Source organism: Lutra lutra, chromosome 2 (genome assembly GCF_902655055.1).
Source record: "Lutra lutra chromosome 2, mLutLut1.2, whole genome shotgun sequence".
NCBI lineage: Eukaryota > Metazoa > Chordata > Mammalia > Carnivora > Mustelidae > Lutra > Lutra lutra.
The window spans coordinates 136,857,824-136,864,438 of NC_062279.1; positions in this window are offsets into that span (position 1 = coordinate 136,857,824).

The following is a 6,615-nucleotide window of genomic DNA, read 5'->3' on the forward strand; positions in this document are numbered from 1 at the left end:
TGAGCAGGGAGCCCATGCAGGGCTAAATCCAAGGACCCTGGGATCATGACCCGAGCTAAAGGCAGACATTTAACTGACTAAGCCATCCAGGCGCCCCAAATCTTTTCTTTTTCTTTCTTTTTTAAAAGATTTTTATTTTATTTTACTTTTTTACTTATTTGAGAGGAGAGCACACAACGGCGGGAAGGTGGGGGGTGAGGCAGAGGGAGAAGCAGATTTCCTGCTGAGCAGGGAGCCTAAACGAGGGCTTGATCCCAGGACCCTGAGATCACGACCTGAGCCGAAAGCAGACACTAAACCAACTAAGCCACCCAGGCACCCTTTACCTGTCAAATACTGAGATTTATCAAGACCATAGTGAGGCAAGGACAATGTAGTACATTTTTCATAAGGCTGAGTTAGTTCAAAAGATTCTGCTCTATTCTGAAATTTTATGTTGAGGGACCACATAAATAAATTCTTATATTTATTAAATGTTGGTCATTGTTAACCTATGGTATTTTAGAAAAATGGCCTTAGTTGAGAAAATTAAAAGTTGACAACCCTAAGTTGGTGTCAAAATTTTTTTAAATTGTACTGAACTGGGAAATGGCTAAAGTCCTATGGTTTGCCAATTCTCAGGGACTTTTTTTTTAAGATTTTATTTATTTATTTGACAGAGAGAAATCACAAGTTGGGAGAGAGGCAGGCAGAGAGAGAGGGGGAAGCAGGCTCCCCACTGAGCAGAAAGCCGGATTCGGGGCCTGATCCCTTGAGCCTGAGATCATGACCTGAGCCGAAGGCAGAGGCTTAACCCACTGAGCCACCCAGGCTCACCCCTCAGGGGCTTTATAATCTAAAACTTGTACTGAATAAGCACCTTGACCTGACAGAATCATAGAAGTAGCAGGCCTGTCCTAATTTAAATGGCAGATGGGGTTGTATGCCAGGCAGAAAATGGAGGAAGCCAGTAGAACTGAGTAGATCTGAGACCAAGGGAAGGTATCTCAGAGAGGAAGAAACAGTACTTAACAGTACCTAAATCAAAAAACCAAAGATCATGGAAAATAGGCTTGATCGGTTTGGCCATCCATGTCTATTGGGGGTTGAAGGCATGAAGGTAGTTGCTGTTCCTCCTTCCCACTTCTTAACAAATTAAGAGTAAACAAGAGGAATTCAAAACATCAGCTTTATTAAAAATAAAGTAGAGAATATAGATTGACCCCTACTCAGAAATAGAGTTCCTTCTTCCTTCTTTCACCGAATCTGCAGAATGGGCCTACCTGTGGTACTGCCTTTAGACCCAGGTGAAGGAGAGCCTCTTCTTTGGGCCCCATGCTTTGGAGGACCACACATATCACAAAAACACAAAAATTTGTTAAAGACTTCCTTAAGTGCCTCTGCCACGTGGACCGCAGCGTTCAGTGTTCTGGAACCCGTATCCTAAGGATCCACATTGTAACACACCATTCAGGCCCCAGGGAAATGCTTCTTCCCATCTCTTGCCCCATGTCTTCTAAACAAAAGCCAACTGCTTCTGAGTGCCAGCACCTTGGTGTAAGGCCACTGGTGACATTGGAGATAAATGCTCTGTGCTATGGAGAGGGTTTGAGTGACAAAAGTCCTTATGTAATAGAGAGGATTTGTCAAATTAATTAACTTGTCAACTCCTTTTTCTCAACAGCATGAATGCAGTGAAAAAAGTACCGGTTTTCGGTAGGACCAAAAGTTTGTTTTTCCTGCTTTTACTCCTCTTCTAATTTGTGCCTCTGAAGCTATTCATGAACTGGTGTTTTATTTGTAGTAGCTCTACATGGCAGCTGAAGAACATTTTGCGATAAAAAAGCAATGTATTTTATTTTTACATTTTTGAAGTTTTAGTTTTATTTTTATTACTTATTTTATTTTATTTTTACAAATTTGAGAGAGAGACAGCATGAGCAGGGAGGAGGAGCAGAGGGAGAGGGAGAAGCAGGCTCCACAACGAGCAGGGAGCCCAACACAGGACTCGATCCCAGGACCCTGGGATCCTGACCTGAGCTGAAGGGAGATGCTTAACCAACTGAGCCACCCAGGCATCCTCTATTTTTACATTTGTATGTGTATGGGTAGTATTTATTCCCTAATGTCACATAATGAAATCATCCTACAAGATAGTGTCTTAAAACATCAATAATGATTTATTATGGGGCACCTGGCTGGCTCAGTCAGTAGAGCATGTGACTCTTAATCTCAGGGTCATAGGTACAAGCCCATCATTGGGAGTGGAGCCCCTAAAATTAAAAAAAATAATAATGATTTATCTTCTCTTACCATTTCTGATTATCAGAAATTTGGGAGGAGTTTGGCTGGGCAGCTCTGGTTCTTGGTGTCTTTTTTTTTTTTTTTTTAAGATTTTACTTATTTATTTGACAGACAGAAATCACAAGTAGGCAAAAGGGCAGGCACAGAGAGAGGGGGAGGCAGGCTCTCCGCCAAGCAGAGAGCCCGATGCGGGGCTCGATCCCAGAACCCTGGGATCTTGACCCGAGCCGCAGGCAGAGGCTTTAACCCACTGAGCCACCCAGGCACCCCTAGTTCTTGGTGTCTTATGAGGTTGTAGTCAAATGTTGTCCGGGGCAACAGTTATCTGAAGTTGACTGGGTCTGGAGGATCAACTTCCAAAATAGTGTACCCACATATGTGCCAGGCTGATACTGGCTGTTGGCAGGAGGCCTTCATCTTGACATGGGCCGCTTGAACATCACCACTTCATGTCTGCCAGCTTCCTCCAGAGCAAGGAGTCCACGGGATCAAGGCAGAAGCTTCAGTGAGTTCTATGACCTGGATTTGGAAGTCATCAGCATGTTTTTAGCCATATTCCGTGGGTCATGCAGACCAACCCTGATTCAGTGTGGAAGTAGACAGCAAAATGGTATGTATACCAGGAGATGAGGATAACTGGAGGCCGTCTTAGAGCCTGACTACTGCATAGGTTTAGATACATGTGTTAAGCATGACATGAATTTTTAAAAAGGACAAATACATATTTAACATTAAAAATGTGACTACAGAAGCCCCCTGTTATTCATAATTTCATTTTCCCCAATTTGTTACCTACATTGAACCATGGTCTGGAAACACATGATCTTCCTTCTGACACATCCTCAGAAGGCCAATGGTAGCCTATGCTCTGTCACAATGCCTGTGTCATTCACCTCACTTCATCTCACCATGTAGACATTCCATTATCTCACAAGAAGAAGGGTGAGTATAGTACAATAAAATATTTTAGAAGAGAGAGACCACATTCACATAACTTTAATTATAGTATATTGTTATAATTGTCCTATTATTATTGTTGTTTATCTCTTACTGTGCCTAATTTATAAATTAAACTTTATCATAAGTATGGATATATAGGAAAAAGCATAATATATATAGGGTTTGGTATTATCCATGGTTTCAGGTGTCCTCTTGGAGGTCTTGGAATGTGTCCCCCATGAGAGGAAGGGGACTTCTGTAGTTTTATTTTCCTAGAAATATTTAATGCCACTTAATTAAATTTTTAAAAGTAAAATTAAAACTTTAGCTTTTAAAAATCATTTAAATCTTAAGATGTAATAGTCATTCATTATAATTAGCATTTTGTTTTTTCTGCCTTAATAGATAATTTAAGATATTTTACAAGAAAACAAAACTTTTGGGGAAGATATGTGAAAATAATTAAACTTTAATTTACAGTTTTTTATTAAAACACTCAAATTTTGTATATTTTGAATCCAGTTAGTTTGTTTTTTTAATCTTTTTTTTTATTTTTTTTAAAGATTTTATTTATTTATTTGACAGAGAGAAATCACAAATAAGCAGAGAGGCAGGCAGAGAGAGAGGAGGAAGCAGGCTCCCTGCTGAGCAGAAAGCCCGATGTGGGGCTCGAACCCAGGACCTGGGATCATGACCTGAGCCGAAGGCAGCGGCTTAACCCACTGAGCCACCCAGGCGCCCATGTTTTTTTAATCTTTTAGATCATAGGTACTGTTTTCACAACTTTTGTGAAAATCTTGATTAAAATGGCATAATTAGTGATTTGCTAAAACTAAGAACAGGGAAATAAATATAAAATATTTATGAATTATGATTGCCTTTATTTTATAATCATAATAGAGCACCCAGATGTGCACTAATTAAATTCACTCATCTTTCAAATTTTGCCTATTTTTAGTCATATTTTAGTCATATTTCAATTTTGTCACTCTGAAGGGATATTTTTCAAAGCAGAAGGATAAAATAGATTTTATTAAACTTTTTTTTCTGCTTGACTTATAATCTATGCATATGTAGACATATGGTATGTGGGCCTCCATTTGAATTCTTGCCCTGCTTTCATGACTTAGCCTAGGAAACCTACAGCCCTCCTGCGCTAAAGTATAGAGGAATGGAACCTGTCCAAATCAGTTTATCATGAGGGGTGTTTTTGGACTGACAGGCCTAAGAGAGAGAACGCACCTATTCCTTGCTTTTGTGGCAAAATAAACAGTATCTGCTCCATGGAACTTGGCCAATCATATACGTCCGCATTGAGGGGACATAAGCATCTCTACTCCCCACAATACCCAAGGAGTTCAAATCTGCCAGTCCAGGCATGTCAGCAGGAGTCTCCTGGTGGGGAGCTCTTACTCAGTGAGGAGAGTGGCAATGTTGGTGGTGGTCCATCTAGACTCTAGCAGGAACCCAGGTAAACTATAGAGGATGGAGGCCCAGTCCAGTCTCTTGAGAAGAAAAATGGCAGGGCACCTGCATCGCTCAGTCGGTTAAGCGTCTGACTACCTGATTTCGTCTCAGGTCATGATCTCAGGTCATGATCTCTCAAGATAGAGCCCCACATCAGACTTGTGCTGGATGTGGCTACTGTTTAAGATCCTCTCTCTCCCTGTCCCTCTGCCCTTCCCCCATCACTCAAGCTCTCTCTCTTTCTCTAAAGAAAGAGAGCTTCCTCTAAAGAGGAAGAAGAAAAGAAAACATGGCAAAACCTAAGCGTGTTTTGAGTATCCCAATCCAATATATTCATAATAAGGAAAGATTGCACTTCTGGCAGAGGATCTTGGTGTCTAAAGCATATATTGTAGCAAACGTTTAGGCACACACATCCTAGGGAAGCATGGTGGGTGATTAGGAAAGGGGCAGCTTACATGACAGACACTAGGGCACCCGAATTCAACCTGGATGTGTGGGAGTGGCAGAAGTGTAGGGCTGACAACAGAATTAAGCCCAGATACCACCTGTGGGTAAAAATGAGCTCTATTTTATTTTATTTTTAACATTTATTGATCATCTTTTTTTTTTTTTAAATACTCTCTACTCCCAACATGGGGCTTGAACTCAGGACCCCAAGATCAAGCATTGCATGCTCTGCACGCTGAGCCAACCAGGCACTCCCAAAATGAACTTGAGGTATATTTTCTGCCTGGGTCAAGACTATCTCCGAAATTGGGAAGCCCATGCTTAAAGTGTTGGACCTGGAAAGCAAGGATTATGGAGAATCAGTAGTTGACTGCAGGGGAGCTATTTCTGAGTAGAAAGTCTTTCAGCACCCATCACGTACAACATTCAGATTACCCACTCCCACCAAACATGAAATAAATCAATTTTGGTTGCTGAGTGATGACAGTATGCCGGAGAGGTACAAGCAGGGCAAGGGATGGGAAAACTGCAGAACAGTCTCCCTTAGGATCAGTGCTCGATGGTGTCTTGAACTACAGAGGCAGTGGTGGAGATGGAAGGAAGGGGGATGATCTGGTAGAGTAAAGGAGGGAAAGTGCTGAAAGAGAGGAGAAAATTACCAAAGCAGAATCCTTGGGAAGAAAGGTGGGGATAAGAGCAGAGCACGGGGAGGGCTGACTTGGGCATTTATTTTAGTAGGAGAGTAGGCAGAAAACATGGGACAGAGGATACACAAGATTTATTCAATTCCTACTATATCCCAGGACGGTTCAAGGGTATGACCTTAACTCCTTTAGTCCTCCCAACAACTCTATGAGACAGGTATTGTTATCATCCTCATCTTACAGAAAAAGAATTCAGTCACTGGGTGGGTAAGTTGGCCCCAGTGCCCATAAATAGCAAGTAACAGAGTTGAGATTTGAACTTGAGTTGTTGGCTTCACACTTGGAGCTCTTAACACCAATAGTAAATCCCTGCACTTGGGAAAGCTGACAGGTTTGATGGTGGGAAAAATTGCAGGAAATGAACAATTATACCTCCCAAGAAATTTGCTTAATAAAAGGCCTCCAATAAATAAAAAATAATATTTCTAATCCCCTAACATAGTGCCTCCCGCTTAGGAGTATTTGAAGAATCCAGGATGTGTTTGACTAACCAACACAATATCCTTTTTTCAACTTGGCCACTAGGGGGAAGAGTGGAGTATGGGGAAAAAAAAATATTAGTTATCTTCACAGATTCGCAATGGCTGATAATTGGTGTTAGTTCTTTTCCTAACATTAGCAGTATATAAAACTTCTTTTGTGTTTTTTACTTATAAGAGATCATTTTCAAGTAAGACTCATCTTAGAATCCATAAATGTTTTTTTCCACTTTGTAATACATATGCCATATATATATTTATGCTAAGTGAAAGAAAATAGGCACAAGGAACAA